General features: G+C 42.6%; 2 non-coding genes across 2 annotated transcripts; one reads left to right on the top strand and one right to left on the bottom strand.

The window, feature by feature from the left end:
- Nucleotides 1-14,157: 14,157 nt before the first annotated feature.
- On the bottom strand, nt 14,158-14,230 carry TRNAF-GAA (transfer RNA phenylalanine (anticodon GAA)). Its single transcript has one exon. It is a non-coding gene; the product is annotated as a tRNA-Phe (tRNA).
- Nucleotides 14,231-14,731: 501 nt separating this feature from the next.
- On the top strand, nt 14,732-14,803 carry TRNAA-UGC (transfer RNA alanine (anticodon UGC)). The gene has a single exon. It is a non-coding gene; the product is annotated as a tRNA-Ala (tRNA).
- The last annotated feature ends 4,089 nt before the right edge of the window (nt 14,804-18,892 follow it).

Below are 18,892 nucleotides of genomic sequence, written 5' to 3'. Positions count from 1 at the left end.
GATACAAGACATTATACATTTTGTCAAAACCTATAAAATTGTGCAGTGCAAAATGTAAACCAAATGTTTACATTATACTATAGGCCATGTATAGTAGCAATGCTTCAAATTGTGTTCATCAATTGTAACAAATGTACCACATTAATGAAAGATATTGATAGTGGGGAAATGTGTGGGAGGGATATATGAGAATCCCAATCGCCTATATATATATAGAATTATATTTTTAAGGAGGTACCAGGGAACAACCCCAGGACTTCAAACCTGGAAAGCTGGTGCTCATCCACTTGAGTTACATGTGCTCCTCTCCCATATATTTTTGATGTAGCATTTATGTACTTTAAAACTTCTTAAAAATAATATAAATGCAAAGAAGCAGGAAAAAAGGAAAATGAAATTCTGGAGACTATGCAGAGAAATAAGAACAGCCATTCATTGCTAATGGCAATGTAAATGCTTCAAACCAAAGTGAGATTTTAATAATAGGGTCAAACACGAGAATTCTGTATTTTACGCAACTATTCTGAAAATTCTCAACCTCTCTAATAAAAAAAATCGGCATGAGGAAATTTTGGGCGCGATGTATCTGTTCACTACCTTTGCTGTGGCCACAGTTGCACGAGTGTAAACATGTGCCAAACATGCACATGCTTAAATACGTGCAGCTTCCTGCGTGTCAACTGTGGCTCAATAAAACTGTTGAAAAGGTGCATTATCTGAAAGAACAGCATTCTGCTGTTCAAAAAAATTGTTCGTGGGCTTTCCCTGTTTTCTGTCTTGTGGAAGAGCTTGTGTCTGTTTTAATTTATTTATTCTTTGAACGTTTTGAAGAAGTCTGCAGGCAGGGATGGGGCATAGCGTTTTCTCGGTGGGAGGATTTTTGACAATGAGCTCCATTTATTTCCAGCTGAAGACGCTCACATGTGCTCTTCCTCCTTGGATCTGACGTGCTAAGTAAGGGATAGTGCTCTAGCGTTCTGTCCATTCCGTCCCCCTATTCACGCGTTTGTCCAAATTCCTTCCCCTTCTGCAGAAGCCGCCCCGCCGTCGTCCAGGCTTTCCGGGCTCGCCCTTCGGGGGCTCAGGTCTCAGTTTACCCTCGTTCCTCAATGTCAGTTCCTGATGCTGCGTCACCGCGACGTGCGGGAGAACCCCGCGGCGCTGTCCGCGAAGGGCCTAGAGAGACCGCGCAGCGCCCGGGGCGCCCCTAAGCAGGGGCGGGTTTTGTTGGGGTTCTCTCTCTCCAGCCCTTCTAAACTGGGGGGACTTTTCCTCTTGAAAGGGGCGACACTTATACTGAGTTCTGAAAGGCCAGTATCTCCCATACAGCCCTCTGGCGTGCGTGTATTTGAGGGGCACATAGTCAATTTGGCCGCCGAGTCACGGAGCGCACGCTCTGCGCCAAGGGAGGCGGGGACCCCGCGACCAGAAGTTGACTTTTCCTGCTCGCTGGGGCGCTCGCCTGGCCGGGAGGCTCCTTTCCAACCTGCCAGATGCCATCTTTTCTCGAAGCCTGTAACTTCGGTTTGGGAGTTTGGAGGGTGGGGCCGTGGTGCAGGAAGGAGGCTGGAGACCGGGACAGGAGCGTGTGTGTTGAAAACTGCTGCTCGCCATGAGGACTTGGAAGTCAGACGCCTTCTCTGTTAGGCCACGTGGTCTCATAAGAACAACACTATTTCGTCAAAACTTTTTTTTCTTTCATAATTGAGATTTTATTGGTTGTCTTCAAGATCAGCACAGACTTATGAAGAATTCATATACATCTTAATGTATGTGCTGAAAACTTAAAGAACTATGTAGTCGTTTTTCTAACATTATTCCAGGACTTTCCAGCTTAAAAATTGAAGGCACATTTTCCTTCAGAGGATACCAAGTACTAATATCTTCAAATATTGATAAACAGTTACTTCTTTAAGGCCCATTGATTCACAATTTAATGCCATAAACGGTACTTACTCAGATTTCCAATCTTCTATAGGACATAAGAAATTTATTAGAAAAACTGGACGACCACGACCAGGAGGTTACAGAGCTCTGACGGGGAGAGCCAAGGTCAGTGTCTGTTTTAAGAGACACATGTACTAAAAACATGGGAACAGGAGTAATTTAAAATGCTCAACACATATTAAATGCATGACTGTGATTCCAAGTCACATTTAATGTGTGTTGTATCACAGGTTATAAAAACTGCCCCCCCCAGTGCAATGTTGACCCCTAAGAGAGTCAAATCCTCCCATAATTCAAAATCCCACTATTTTCAAGTTGTGCCAAAACACAACCAGCAACTGATTTTCTCTCCTAAAAAAATGCTTACACTGTAAAAAAGTGGGATGGGCTGGGATTCCAATGGCTTTCCTAAAAATGTTGCTTCTAGAGCTATTAAAAAACTTGCATTTACAAAATAGCTGATTCCGTATTCCTCTGGATTGTACAGAAGGGAGCCTCAGGGACCATGCTAAGACGTGGTACAGGGTATGAACCAGACTTGGCTTCTGCCTCTCCTGCTTCATGAGAGACTGGACTGTCCTCATTTTCAGTTTCTCCATTTTCTGCAGGTAATTCTTTAGTTTCTTGGCTAGCCAATTCAGCTTGTTTTCCCTTTGCTCCCCTTTTTCCTTCTGGTTTTACTTTTTTTGTCTGAAGTTTAATCCTTTCCTGCTGCCTTTTTTTGGCTTTGCTTTGCAAAGCAGGTGGCCTTGTCCACCCTCTCTTGGGCTCCTCCTTTTAGCCACTTGGCCCAGTTCACCTCCTCTGGGCGGGGCTCAGCTCCTGTAGGCATCGTGGCAGTGCTGCAGGATGTGGTGTGTTGAGAGCCTCTTGAAGCCGGACTGCTGGGACCAACTGTAAAAACTTTTTCTTCTTTTTTTTTTTTAGATTTATTTATTTATTTAATTTCCCCCCCTCCCCTGGTTGTCTGCTCTTGGTGTCCACCCGCTGCGCCTTGTTTCCTTGTCCGCCTCTGTTGTCGTCAGCTGCACGGGAAGTGTGGGCGGCGCCATTCCTGGGCAGGCTGCCCCCTCCTTTCACGCTGGGCGGCCCTCCCCACGGGCGCACTCCCTGCGCGTGGGGCTCCCCCACGCGGGGGACACCCCTGCGCAGCAGGGCACTCCCCGCGCGCATCAGCGCTGCGCATGGCCAGCTCCACAGGGGTCAAGGAGGCCCGGGGTCCGAACCGCGGACCTCCCATATGGCAGACGGACGCCCCAACCACCGGGCCAAAGTCCGCCTCCCTGTAAAAACTTCTTTACTGTGAGTTTATGGGCTGAGGGTCTGGATTATTTATTTCCTGCACCTTAAGAAAAGAATTACATACTGTTGCCTTAAATTTCATCACTAAGATGGTGTAATTAACAGAAGAACCAAGGCACTTTAGTGTAACACGCTGTAACAGGCTGACCCAAAATGCCAATCCCCGTTATCACCAGTTCTCATACCCCAAACTCAGCCCCACATTTCCTACTTGAACAGCATTTTACCCTGCTCTCCATAAACCCCTGAAGAACCAAAGCTAAACTGAGACTTAAAAGTGAAAAGGTTAGACAGAAAAAGAGCAGAAAGAAGAGTATTTCCAAAAGATGGATCAAAACATGCAATGGTGTGAAGGATTTTGCCCAAATTATTAAAAACTTTAAATGAAATAGTGAATTCTTCAGAGATATTATGTATGTAACTTAACTCAAGTAGAAACAGCAAATATGGATGTTTTTGGCCTCCAGGAAGGGCCAGACGCCCTCACTGGTTCCTAATGGAAGCCATGGTGCCCAGACGGTCTCTTCTCTTCACCTCAGTCGATTCCCCTTTATGTCCAGAGGCTCTCATTTCTGACTTTGTCTTCATTATGAGGCAACCAGAGTTTGTAGCCCTGATTAAAGAGGAATGTGTGATCCTTTTCTTCTACCCCTTTATGGGCTAATGCTACCAGCTTAGAGCAGCACAAGTGTAAAATGTTCAAGCAGGAAATGTGGGGTTCAGTGTAGGAGAATTGGAGAAAATAAAAGTCAAATAAATTGAATAAATAGTAAAAAATTGTCCCGTAGAGAAACCTCTAAGACTAACTATGTTCCCTTGGAAATTCAGCAAAACATCCCAGGAAGTTTAAATTCTTGCAGGATCCCTGCGGTGCCAAACAGGTTCTGTGCGGTTCCGAGGAGGGTGGGTGAGAGTGTGAAGAAATGAAAGAAAAAAATAGCAGGAAGCATGTGGACCATGAGGAGCTGCAGGAGCTTGCAGCTCCCTCAGGCACCCAGCTTAATCATGCACTTCATTTTATACCTTAAGTGACATAAGCATTCAGCAGTTATCATGGGAAGCTCTTGTTTCTAGGTCACTACAAATACAATAGTTGTTCTTCTTTACATTAGCCCTCTGACAACACAGTTTTCCTGGAATTCTGTCCATACTTAATATATTTTGTTCAGCACACAACCTTGCCCAGAGGCTCCTTCTTCTTTATCTACATTGTTCCTGTGAACCTTGGAGCCTGCTTTGCAGGGCTCCCCACAAATTTCAATAACACAAACACTTCCAAATGCAGCACTAGAGGGAAGACTCTCCATCTCTTCTATAAGCCTGGATCCCCATATTACAAAATCCAGAGGAAGACAGTGTAAGAAAGGAAAATAACAGGCCAATCTTATGTGTGAACACAAATAGCCACCTGCGTCCAGTACCATAATTGGTGGTCGATTTGACATTGCACTAAGAGTTGTGATTCAGCACATGAAGAAATTAAAGAAAAAAATCATCTTCACCTCAGTAGAGGAAGAAAAAGCATTTCATGTAATCGAGTGCCCATCCATGATACAACTCTTAATGCAGACATCGAAGAAAACTTCTTTAACCTCATTTCAAAAATACAGAAATAATCTACAAAAGATATTACACTTTGATGTAAAAACTTAAAAACTTTGAGTCTGAGATTGTGAAGCCATGGCCTGCACCAGGAATCATCCCTTCTACTCACTAATATCCCAGTGTCCTGGAGGTCCTAATTATTTGTAATAAAACCAGACAAAGGAAGGCGAAAGAGTTCTTAAAAATATTATATTATATTTATTTATTTATTTCTTCCCACACCTTCGTTGTTTGCACTCACTGTGTCTCTTCATTTTCCTTGTTTCTTTAGGAGGCACAGGAGAACTAAACCAGAGACATCCCATGTGGTAGGTGGGAACTCAATTGCTCAGGCTGATATGGGCTGTGTGGGCAGGCTATAAGTTTCTTCATAAATAACCTAGGCTGTGTGTGTAAGCTAACTATGTTAATTTAAACTTACCTGGAATGTGGAAGATAAGTGTGGGGGGTATGTGTTAATTCAGACTTTCCTAGAGAGTATGTGTTAATTCAAGACCTATCTGCTACTTACCTAGAGAGTATGTTAATTCAAGACCTATCTGATACTCAGATAAAACACTTGAAACTCTAAGAAACTAACAAAATTCCTATTGCATATAAACACCACCATTTAACTCCTGAAACCCAAATATCCTGTTTGGAGCTTGATTTTTATTCAGACAGGAGTCTGCCAAGCCTGGCCACTCATAAGTAAATTTTCCTTCCCAAAATTATTAGAGTCCTGGCCTTCCATACACGATCATTGAATCTCTCAGCTTCCACAACACTTCTTGGGGCTTGTCCGGGATAGCAATGAAGGCCAGAGATGGCAGCACTTTGCTACTCCTTTTGGATATCTCTGAGGAAGCCAGGAGGGCTCAAGTGAACCCCAAATCTGGGAGCCCTTGGACTCCTTTCTGTCCAGACAAAGGATGTGGGCTCCACAGGAGTCCTCCGGGGGACAATCAGATGCACTGGTAGATCTAAAATGAAATTCTGGGAATGAAAAGTTCTGTACACCAAACAGGTAAGACCCTCCTGGAGGGGGGGGAGGGGATATTGTCAGGAAAACCTAAAGTTAAATACTAGAATGGGAGCCTGATCAGCTCCCAAAAAGAAGACCCCAGTACCTCCAGAAATTTGGGGGAAGCCATCTTCTCCAGGTCTGAAAGTAAAGAAAAAAATCCTTATGTTTAGGTTTAGCTAACTGTGGGTTAGCATCTGGTTCAGGTTCTGCCTCCACTAAGATAGTGAAGGTTTGATTATTGAAAAAGAATGTTGATGGGTTTAAATCCTAATGCATACTGAAAAATTGGTCTGGATTTGGAAAATTTTGGTTATAGAAAAAAATGGATTGGTTTTTGTAATAAAACTTGGTCTGAATATGAGCTAACTGGTGAAAATGTTTAGCCAGAAATAAGCCTTTGTTTTGGTGCTGGATTGCAAATAAACTTGTTTTGTAAACAGCAAGGATAAGCAAAAAGTCCTGTTTTAAGTTTGGTGTTGAAAGTTCCCCCTCCCTAGAATAGCAATAGTTGACAGGCTGTAGCTCAGGGGCAGCTGTGCAGGAGGGATGAAAATTATGGGCCGGATTGATGGGCTTTGTGCTTCTGTCTGTGTTTATTCTATGCCAGTGTGTGTGTTTTCATGCCTCCAGGTGGTAGTGGTAGATTGTGTGAAATGGTAAACTTTGGTTGGGCAAGAGCCCCTCCCCTGCCATTAACAAAGGAGTAGAATAATTATAGTTTATAAAGCAGACTGCAGAGTCTGTTTGTGTGCTCCGCTCTCTTGCTTCTGAATCCTTTCCTGATGTTGTGTACCGTTCTCACCATTTGCCAGGGCTCGGGAATTCTCTGTGTCCATGGCTATGCTGCATAGCTTATTAAATCTGTCCCCAGTCAGAATAATCATGGCCCTGCCAAGACAAAGTTCTCCCCTGGGTGAGCACCCGGCCCTGTAAAGGTTCTTCAAACCATTTTAGCAGCTCTTGTCCTGGGACTTGCCTGCCATTGCCTTCTCCCACCCCTTCCCCTGGGGGGAGGGGTTGTAGGACAATGGCGGAGAGCCAAGGGCTTACCCCTCCCAGCAGGTCCATGCCTTTGAAAGCTGTGTTCCTGTCTGACCAAACCCAGCTGCCTGGGATGGGGGAGGTGGAAAGGCACCTGGCAGAGCCAGGATGAATGCAATGGAAGTTCCTTTCCCCTGGGGCAGTCACAGGCCAGGATTCCTTTGCATGATTAACCTTTGCCCATGATTTGCTTTTCTGCTACTGAATATCTCTTTGCAGGTCTATGTTAAAATGCTTTGGAATATTTTAAAGGTTATGAAACTGCTAAAGTGCCTTGGTCTAACAAGAAAGCTATTGCCTCAGAAACCCAGAGCCTGTTAGCTAGAACAATTAGCTACAAATGAGTTCATGGCCTTTTGATGGCTGGTTTAACTGGAAACTTTCAGACAATAAAATCATAAAATGGAAAACTGCAAAGAAAAAACACAATTTGGCTTGGCAACTTCATGTTAAAATTTAATCAGCCTGTCTCCCAAGTCTAAAACTGCCCCAGAAATGCAAAGGAATAAAATTATTTTGTTTTAATCTGTGCTTAATTTTGTGTTCAACTTTAAGATCTATTTAACTTTGTCAGTTTGCTTGTGCCTAAAAAAATCGAATTTAAAGTTCACCTGTTACAAGTTGAGTGACAGTAAAATGTAACTGGAAATGTATCTTTGAATGCCAATACTGTCTTGCTAGTAAATTTAATGCATAACTCATAAGTTAAATTTATTTAATTGCTGGAAAAGGCAGAAAAACTGTCCAGAATTGTTATTAATAAAATTATTTTAATGCATAATTAATAAATAAAGGTACCTAAATTAATTTTAAGTAAAAACTTTCTAGAAACTAAAAGTTAAAATCATTGTATAATATATATATAATTTATGACTAAAATTATTATAATGGAATAAATGTAGCTTAAATCTCAGCTGTTGTAATAGTCATCTTAAATGTATTTACTTTTATTTATGACTACTTCAAGTGTATTTAATGCTTACTATAGTAATAGTAATTATAACTTAAATTTACCTTTAGTTATAGTTATTTTATAATTAATTTCACCTACCCTTGGACTTCAACTATTGTGATGGTAATTATAAACTGAGTTTGCCTTTGCTTATGGTTACTGCAAGTCTAAAACAAAAATTGTATCATAACATCAGAAACATTTTGATTATAAGCCATTAATTTAAAAAGCCACAAAGGGGAGAAACCACAAATGCTTAGTCTGGAAACAGCAGAAAAACTTCAGGGAAATTTTTCTTTTGTTTGTAAAATACCAGGTTAATAAGTTAACATTGTATGTATTAGATCTTTAAAATAATAAAAAACTGTAAATTTGTGTTTAATAAAAAACTGTAAATTTGTGTTTAATAAAATTAGGTTAAAATATGTAAATTTGCCCTCTCCTAAAGCAAAATCCATCAGCTGCCAATTGTAATTTAAGGTAAATTAACCAGTCTATGTAATTATGTTTAAGTATTAAAAATTTGTGAGAACATCTTCCAAATTAAAGTATTTAAATGGTTAGTTCTAATAAGCCATTATTAATTAAAAATCTAAATTGGTATTGATGAAAAAGAAACTTCATAACAATAAAACCTGTCTGAAAGTCACCTCAATATGCATATTCAAGTGCTGTCAGTTGAAGTTATATTGATTCAATTGGGAATCTTCCAGTTTTCATTTTAAAAATAAAAAAGTTGTTTTTCCCTCTCCTCTACTGCTAAATAAAATAACTGTGTAATTAACATCTTCATGGAAAAAATGTAAAAGTAAAATGCAAAGTACTGAAAGTTCATTTAATATGTAGTACATTGCATTAAAAGTGTTTAAAAGATGTATAAACATCAAGAGATAAACTTCAATATTGCCAAAATTTCTTGTGCATTCAAACCAGGTGCCCAGTACATGCAGGGTGCTTCTTCACGTGAGTTATTGGCTAGTTTGGTCACTGACCCCTAAAACAATAGAAGTATCTACTACATCTCTGGTCATGCTCCTAAAGTGGATGGAAACTTTTGAGCTCCTGCAGCAGCCAGCAGTGGCTAAGTACAGCCAAATGTACAATAATATTTTCTCCAAACTGGCATTATTTATAGTGCCAGAGAACGTTATGCACCAAGCCAATAAGATCTACTCCCTAGTTTCTCTCTGGGGTCAATGGTGCTACAGCTTCTGTGGAGAACATACAAAATGGAGAGATAATACCAGAATACTGTAAGTAGAACTTAAACACAATTGGCACTATAGCTTGCTCCCATGGAAAAATAACCTGTATGGTATTGCAGACCTGAAACTTAAAGCTATTAATTACAGCTCAAAGAACTTATACATTAAGCGATTCATTAATTAGTATTAAGTACTGTACCTATATCCTATTCTAGATATATGTCTGATAACTATGGTAATGTTTCTAATACATCATATACAGAAAAGCATTAAACATGTTAAAAGTCCTGATCAACCTCATTTTCTGAATAGTTAGTAAACATGTCTATAGAATAAAAAAGTGGCCACCTTGCCTGAGAACAATGGGGCCAAAAACCCTTTTAATTAAAGGGCCATCAAATTAACTTAGGGACAACCTCTCACATCCTTCTTCCCACACTAGGTGAAGGATGTGCTTGAGCCCAAGGCAACTAGTGATTTACAGGAAATTGGTTAATTAATACCAGGCTCAATTACTAAAAGCCCCCAAGGTGCAAACAAGGGTATATCAAACTCTCAACCCAGGTTTCCCTCCTACCCCTTATTCCAACACCTGTACTAGTACCTAAAGTTCCACAGTGTACCCAGGGTAAACAAATCAGGGCAGCTCGCTTAGGGTTCACCCTGGACACTGATAGGTGGCTTGTTAAAAATACTCAGATATACCTGCCAGAGCAGTGCAGTAAAAAGTCCTTCCTGGGAAGCGGAGTTGGCCCAATGGATAGGGCATCCGCCTACCACATGGGAGGTCCGAGGTTCAAGCCCTGGGCCTCCTTGACCTGTGTGGAGCTGGCCCATGTGCAGTGCTGATGCGCGCAACGAGTGCCCTGCCATGCAGGGGTGTCCCCCGCGTAGGGGAGCCCCACATGCAAGAAGTGCACCCCATAAGGAGAGCCGCCCAGCACGAAAGAAAATGCAGCCTGCCCAAGATGGCGCTGCATACAGGGAGAGTTGACACAACAAGATGACACAACAGAAAGAAACACAGATTAACACACAGCGAATGGACACAGATAGCAGACAACTGCAGGGGGGGTGGTGGTGGGGGAGGTGGGGAAAGGGGAGAGAAATAAAAAATAAATCTTAAAAAAAAAGTCCTTCCTGAACTTCACCAAGGCACTCATTGGGGAAAAAATGCCCTAATCAGGCTAACCAAATGGATTCTAAAAAAAAAGAGCCTGGTCAAAACAGTCAAAAAATTATCAGGAGTTACTCAATAAAGCCAAAATATAAAACCTTTACTCTCTAGTTCTGATGACTCCCACAGCTATTAAAGTTAAAGAAATGTCCAGCTTCATGCACTAATCCTGAATAAAGTCAGCTCACCAAGAGTACCAATTCACCAGAAGCATCTGATGAAACACACGAGCGCCAGTCATTGAACAACCTGGGATGCGTCTTCAAAAAATAAAGCTAAGTAATGTCTATGTCAAAATCATCCTTGCCTCTTTTCATCTCCTTTGTCTTAACAGATAGAAGAAATACCTCTTCTCATTTCTCTCTACCATAAAAACGAATATTAATGATTTATGCCTAATCCCATTGTCTATTACAATTTCTCTCTAGGGTTACCCAAGACCATAAAATAACTTAGTATATATATAATGTTCCCCACCAACTTTCAAAAGGTGACATCTTTGAAGACACCTAATCTTTTCTACTTCTGTAATCCAGTGTCCTCTTAAAGAAACCATGTATTCCCAAAGTTCTAATTAAGTTGGTTTCTTTCAGAACGGGCGTCTTGTTAACCATGTGAAAACCTCATCCAGCTTCATACAGAATGCCGGATCCATCTTTCTCCAGTTAAAATAAAATAACAAAGTTTTTACACCTTGTCAGGTAGAGACTACAGTCCATGGCCATCAGGAAGTAGCTACAGAAAAAAGATCATCTCCCTTCAGCACCCCTTTAAGATTAAAGGTGTAAACTCTCTAAAGGGAAAATTTAAAATTAATGGATAGATCTGGAGCCTGGCAAGAGATCCACGTAAGCACTGGTAACCCCCAGGACGGCTGCTGGAGAGCCCCCACCTCACAATGCTTGTGAAATAATGATTATCACAAGCATTATTATGGTTGTATTTTTCTAAGGAGTTTTTGTTCAGTACAGAAACTTCTTCTGGGAACAGGAAAAAGCCCTGGATATTGCCCAGGGGCTTTGCCTTTGAGCCCTCACTGGGAACTTAATAAGTGGGTTAATCAATCAAAACAACTGTAGCCACCCACCTCATAACTCCAACAATAATGATGCCAAAGCTTAACAAGTTAAGCTGGCATCAAGAGGGGAATGATGTGGGATGTGTGTGGGGACTGTATGTTTCTTCATTAATAACGTGGGCTGTGTGTGTAAACTAAATATGTTAAATCAAGCTTACCTGGAATGTGGAAGAGATGAGTGGGGGTATGTGTTAATTCAGACTTACCTAGAGAGTATGTGTTAATTCAAGGCCTATGTGATAATCAGATAAAATACTCGAAACACTAAGAAACTGACAAAAAGTCCTTTTGCATATAAACACAACCATTTTACTCCAGACTCCTACATCCTCTGTATAAAAGAAACTGAAATATCCTATTCGGGGCTCGGTTTTTATTAGGACAGGAGTCCACGGAGCCTGGCTGCTCATAAATAAAATTTCCTTCACAAAATTTTTACTGAGTCCTGGCCTTGCATATGTACAGACCTACTTCCACCCCCTAAAAAGTTTTGATAGTTAGAAAAGAAGAAAGGAATTGTGAATTTGTTTTACAGATTGTAAAGTGTACAAAGATCAACTGAAGAAATCTAAAATTTAGTATAATTAGTAAAAGACAACACATTTCCCTGGCAGCTATAAAATTAGATTCAATAAAGAAAAATCTGGAAAGCACAGAAAATGAAATATTAATCTACTATTTTCCTAACAAGAAAATACCGCAAAACAAATATGGCATGATTTAATATATGAAAATGGCAAACTCAACAATTTAAATACTCTCTTGTAATGGATACACTGTTATCTGGGAAAGCTAATAAATAAAAAGAAATGAATGATTATCACAAGCATTATTATGGTTGTATTTTTCCAAGGAGGGAAAAGTGCAAAATGGAGGATGGGTAATGGACTTCTAAAATAATGGTAATGTTCTCTCTCTCTCTCTCTCTGCCACTTGAAGAGTTCTGATGTTGGAGTAGTGTAAAATGTTTTCTCCTGACACAGTGTTCAAGGCTGTCAATGAAAACTAGACACTTTATACCTTAAACAGTATTTAAAAAAAGAAAAAAATAGTTCAAAAAGATAAAAATAAAGCATTATTTCTAACAAATAACTTCATGAAAGATATTGAAGTTAGAGCATAAGATAATCAGATGTGTGCACCTGAGTCCTGATGCCTCTACTGTCCACCTGCTTTCATTTTTCAGGATTCTGGGTCCTTGTGAATGTTTCAGAACATGGTTCACATAGAAATGCTTATTTTCATCCTCGCCTGGATCCAAAACCAGGAGTAACATAAAAAGTGTATATTCCAGATAGGCGTGCAAGGCTGCAGAGATATCTTGATGCAAGAAACTTGGGGATATTCTTGTAATGGTTTAAAAGCTCTGTATTGTTTGACAATTTCCTTAATCCCACAGTTTAATAATGGAATGGACTCAGAAATGTAGAATTTTGATTTGCAAAATTTCATTTCCCTTGTGTATACTGCATCAAATAGATACACACAGGGCATAGTGGTTCTGTTATTACATTTCTTCTCCACATTTCTTGTGGTTAAAAACACCCCTCGCCCACCACACAGGTAGATATCTTCAGAGTAGAAATGAGTAAGTACAATGGCATTAGGTACGGTGTTGGAAATTCTTGCCCCATCCTGAGGGCGCACAGCGGACAGCGGGCGGTGTCAAGGGCGGACGCTGTGGAGACGGAGAGTGGCGGCAACGCGTCTGCTTTATTGAGGAAGACAAGCGTTTATATAGGCCAGGGCGCTGGCGGTAGCAAGGCCAAGCCAAATAAGGCAATGTGTGTGAGGGGAGGCCGCTGATTGGCTGGGGGACGGTTGGGGGTGAGGTACGAGGGTAAGGGGCGACGTGTGGGGTGCGGATTGGCTTAAGCTGAAGGCGACCTCCGATTGGTTGTTGGAGGCTGTTGCTAGGTAAAGGGGCAGAGGTGAAGTTATCATTCTGGCGGGGGGTATATGGGGGCTGGGGCAGAAGATAAGGGGAAGTTGTGGGTTGGGTTCTGGTGAGGTGCGGGAGAGGCAGGCCGATTACCCTAGGGCGGCCCCTATGGAGACCAGATGCTGGGTGATAGAGGAGGCAGCCGTTACGGGCAAGAGTAGCAGGGGGCCGACAATCTACCCGCACCAAGCACTCACCCAGCAGGAGACGAGGCCTCATCTCAACGTGCTGGGCCTGCCCAGCGATGGTAGCATGCTTGTTACCTCACCATCCTAATTTTGAATAAAATATCCACTCTGTTAGATAACACTTCATGGAAGACCTGAGTGGAATAAACAACCAAAGGAGAAAGCGATTAAAAAAAGAGAGAGGTGTGGAGCTTTACTTTGTGGAGTTATGAAATTGTTCTTAAGTGTTTTGTTGTGATTACACAAAAAGTCAGTGAGTATACACTTTGGATAGAGCGTAAGGTATATGAAGATATCTTGATAAAATTGCTTTAAAATTAAAAAAAGTAATTGTGAAAAAATAGCCAAATTTAGCAGCTATGTACAGCAGGGGAAGGATAGAAAGATTGATGAGTAAAGAAATTTTTTGTTAGTTTTTTTTCATTAATATAATTATTATTGAAATAATGAAAATAATGTAATGTTGATTGAGGTGATGTATGGTCAAGTAAATGATTATACCAAATACAATGGATTGTACACTTTGGATTTTATGCATTATTACTATGTATGAATAAAATTGATTTTTTTAAACAAAAGAACAAATCTATATGTATACTCCTTGATTGGATTAGCAAAAAAGGAATTAACCTAGGAATATATACACTTTTGGGGATTGGTATGCAGCGTTAAGGGAAGGAAAAGAAGTACGCCAGCACCGAAGAAAAAAATAAATGCCAAGGCCCGGGATCAAACCAGGGACCTTTAGATGTTCAGTCTAACGCTCTCCCACCTGAGCCATCCCGGGTGTGTAGAAGTAGGTTTTGGACGTTTTTCTAAGAAAGATGACCAGGTTTTCATTAGCAATGTTCCAGTATGCTGACCCTTTGAACTTCACCTCCTCACTCACCTGGGAACACACGGGCTCCGGGCCGTCCAGGTATGAAAATGCGATCCAGTTTTCAAATGGACGAGCTGACAGAGGAAGAGGGAGGAAAAGCGGCGTATCACAGCAGACAGGAGGAAACTTTTCTGAGCGTTTGCCCCCCGAGATGCGCGACCCGAACATCTCAGAAATCTAAGGGAATTCAAAATGAACCAGCGAGCGGCTTCTCTCTCTCTTCTTCCGGTCCTTCTTTTTCTGTCTTGCTCTTTAGTGACACTGCAAAGCGGCAAAGGTTAAGAGAAGAATTCGTTTCGCCTACAGTTTCAGACCCTTTAACAGTCCAGGCTACTACCACAATGCAAGAGGAACAAGAAATAGCGAATCCTTAAACTGAGACGCATTCCCAGACGGCATACGCGAGGAGGGGGTGTAGCTCAGCGGTAGAGCGCGTGCTTTGCATGCACGAGGCCCCGGGTTCGGCCCCCGGCACCTCCAAGGTCTTCCTCTCTTTCCCTTTTAAAACGACACACTGGGATTTAATTTCCAAATGTAATCTCTTTCCCGCACACTTGAAGGTGGTTACTGTAAATATTTTCTGATTTCTGTTCTCAAACCGTAGATGAGGGCGGCAAGAATGAAGGGCAGAGAAGTATTTTCATCAGAAAAGTTGTGCCTTTAGGGCGCGGTCCACCTGGGCCACCGTTTTATACTGTTATTAAAGAGAAGCAAGGCAGAGAGAAGAGGAAAAGATCAGCGCCCTCTGACAGTTTCCCTTCGTTCTTATTTTTTTTTCCGGGCAGAAGAGCCACAGGGTCCACCACGGGTCTCCCCCACTGACCACGCAGAGAGCGCCGCTGGGAGTCCTGTCCGCTGAGGAGACACTGGGGCTGCGAACCCGGAGTCTTTCTAGGCGAGTGAGTGTCAGGAGCTGGAAAACGAAATAAAGCATGGCGAAAGTAAGGAATAAACGTGACTCCTACATTCCCAACTGATATTCATAATATCCACTGCACTGCACTTTCTCACTCATTAATTTTCCCTCTTGCTTTAACTCTAAACAGCACCAGGGGATCTCAGTTAACATTCAACAGAGGCCCCACAGGAAGCAGGAAATGTTTCTCCACCATAAAGGGAAAATGGATGAAAAGTAAAATGTGAATACCAAGGTGCATTGGCGGCTTGCACTGGTTAGGAAGAACCGCTTTTTCTGTTTATTTCAGGGTCAACCAGATCACATCTGCACTGCATGACCAGAAAACACTAAGGATTTTCTAGTTCTCTGATGCACCTTTTCAGGATTTCCAAGGCTTGGTGATTTGTAAACTGGAGTTACTTGTGTATCTATTTCCTGTTGAATCAACACCTCGTTGAGAGGGAACAGAATGGGGTTTGCTCCCTGTTGGCCTGTCTCACACCCCTTACCAGGCTGGGGTGTCTTTACTTCTTGATGCCCTTGTCCAAGGACAATGCCCGCTGCAGGCGCTCAGGAGGGAGACTTGTGTCCATTCGCTGTGTGTGTTCTTCTGTGTCTGCGTGCATTCTTGTCAGTGGCATCGGGAATCTGTGTCTTTTCTGTGTGTCTTTTTGTTGCATCATCGTGCTGCATCAGCTCTCCGTGTATGCGGTCCCACTCCTGGGCAGGCTGCAGTTTTCACGCCGGGCGGCTCTCCTTGCTGAGCGCACTCCTTGCGCGTGGAACACCTCTACACGTGGCCACCCATGCATGGCGTGGCATGGCACTTCTTGCATGTGGCAGTACTGCCCATGGGCCAGCTTGCCACACAGGCCAGGAGGTCCTGGGTCCCTGACCCTGGATCTCCTATAAGGTAGGTGAAGGCTGTATTAGTTGAGCCACGTCCACTTCCCCCTCCTACATTTTTTAATGTAACTTTTTGTGTGATCTATGTATCTTTTAAAAATAAAACATATATTTCATTTTAAAAAGTATATTGAGGAGGAAAAAAGCGTGCTACTGCCTGGAAGAGGGGCTTGAGCCCCGAAACCGCAGATTAAAAGTCTGATGCTCTACCAGCTGAGCTAGCCAGGCTCAGAACATTTGTTTCATGGAGTATTTAATAAAGGTGATTAAACTCGTTTATTGTTTTTACTCCATCTTGAATTCCAAGGCAACCTATTACAATCAGTCACTTGCAAATTTATTTCACATACTTGTTAAAAAAAAAAAGCAGCTAGTGAATTCCACTCTGCATGCACCAACCTGCTCCCAACACAAACACCCCCGTGGGTTGGGTGAATCTGCCTTCCCTGTAGCTCTTCCAAAAACCACCCATACTCGCTGCTCCTGCTCCTCAAAGAAAACCGAACTACCCACGTTCTAAAACACTCTCCAATCCATCAATGTGTTTAAAAGGAATATGTCTTCCTACAGGACACATTTTTGGCCAACTTACCTTAAAACTCATGGGACTCCAATATTTCTTATACCTGGAGGACTCAGAAAAAAGATGCTGATCTGGAACAGGTCCTACCTACTCGTCCTTCCAGATCTTATCTGTAATTAAAGACCCATATTTATGCCTCTTCTCTCCACTTCCCTATCCCCAACCTTCCTCATCCCTCTTCTCAACCCCCCTCAGCCTCAGCCCCACCTCTTCCCAGCTTCCCTCCCATCAACTCTACCTCCCTCTGGGTTTGTCCTTCCCCAAAACCCAGCTCAGTCCATGTAGGTTCGGTGGTTTTCCAGGCCAGTGTTTGCTAAACCTGTCAGATTTTCAGAATCATCTGGGAAGCTTTCTCATAATTTTAGTTACTGCCAACCCCTACTCCATCCCCATCCACCAATTTGCTTCTTTTAAAAAAAGATTTATTTTATTATTTATCCCCCACCCTTGCCACTTGCTTGCTGTCTGCTCTCTGTGTCCATTCCCTGCGTGTTCCTCTGTGTCTGCTTGTCTCCCTTTGTTGCGTCATCTTGCTGTGCCAGCTCTCTGTGGTCGCTGGCCATCAGCTCTCCCCTGGAAAGCCAACCCAGGGCCTACCCATATGGTAGATGGGAGCCCAGTTGGTTGAGCCACATCCACTTACCCCCAATATACTTTTAAGTGCCTCATCGCTTTCTTCTACAATATGCTTTCTGTCTTAATCCAAAACCACTACTTTGGTTTGGGTGTTATGGTAAATCCTGGGAAAGTCTGAGAAACAAGAGAAACATTGAATCCCAGCAGACAAATTCAGTCTAAGGTCAAGCCATCTTTTGTTTTCCAGAAATGCATATCAAAGAACTCCTAACTCCCCACCTCCAAGGAACCCTCACCCTGAGGGCCCAGTCCTCCTTGGCGAAGTCAAAATCCAGGTCTCCACATACAAGCCTCTGCAGAATTCCGTGCTGGTAGAGCAGTGCTTAGCAGACACCTGCAGGGAGATTTTCATAGACATTTTGAGTCCCTCATGTTCAAACAGTGTCAGAAGAGAGACGGTGAAGACACCTGTACCTTTCATTTAGGGGCTGACGATTTTCTTCTCTTTTCATATGGACCTCGATTTCCAGAGATATTTCTGGGGTCCATTCTTTGAACCCAGCCCCCTGCATTTCTGCTAAGACTCTGGCATCAGGGTCAGTGAAGGTGCAGGATCTTGGGGTGATGGTGTGGGACACCCGAGGGACCGCGGAGGATGACCTGAGCAGGACCAGCCAGCCTGGAGGAAGGGGCTGGGGCTGCTGACGGGCGTCGACCGTGCGGGGCGCAGGTGAGACCCGCAGCCCGAGGTGCAGCTGCCTCCATCCCTGGACGAGTCCAGAGGGGCTTCCCTCGCCAGAGGATTTGTGAGGAGGAAACATGCAATTTCTGAGTCCTGGGTCGTCTCTAGCACTTCAAATCTGTCCTGGTTTCAGTGGCTAATTAGCCAGTTCAGTAAGGTCTTCGTGACTCCTTTCTCAGCCAGTTACTCAAGGATATCAAGCTTTTTTGTGTCTGAGAAAACTTACAGATTCATGGTGCTTTGGCGTTCCTGACACCATTCTGTCTGGTTTTAGTTTTAGACGTTATCTTATTCTTGTAAGCAAAATTGAGGAATTCTCATTAATATCCTTCAGGGAACTACATGCAAAGAGTAAACTTCTTAAGTTAGATTAATTGACAACCAGCTCAATTAGTTATAGAATTTTCAGACCTGCTTAAGTGAAAAAATTTCGGCGAGCACATTTTCCAGCTCTCAGTTTTTACCACTCTGCTAAAACTCGGCGATGAATCAAAAACTTTCAAGACCCTAAGCCTAGCGCCCTCTCAAACTGAGCTATTATTGCCAGCTAAGGGGGTCCATCCACCAAACTTTCAAATTATGTTTTCAACCTCCATGTTTAAAATCTTCATGTACTTTGAGCGCCGCAGTTTGAGTTGTGAGCCATCCACACTTTCAGTCACCCCACGAGACTTGGGATCCGTTCGTCCCAGCTCAACTGCTTGGGTCGGACAGTAAAGCTGCTGGACCGGCAGGTGGAGAAGGAGGTAGAAACGGGAGGCGCAGAAAAATGGACTCGGAGCTTTTCTCTCCTCTCTTTGATGACCCACATCTGACTGCAGATCTGACTGTTCAGATTACCAAGGAAACTAAGAAGAAAATGTC

The sequence above is a fragment of the Dasypus novemcinctus genome, chromosome 22 (assembly GCF_030445035.2).
Source record: "Dasypus novemcinctus isolate mDasNov1 chromosome 22, mDasNov1.1.hap2, whole genome shotgun sequence".
NCBI lineage: Eukaryota > Metazoa > Chordata > Mammalia > Cingulata > Dasypodidae > Dasypus > Dasypus novemcinctus.
The sequence above is the reverse complement of the archived record's forward strand: the minus strand, read 5'-3'. Positions and strand labels throughout refer to the sequence as shown.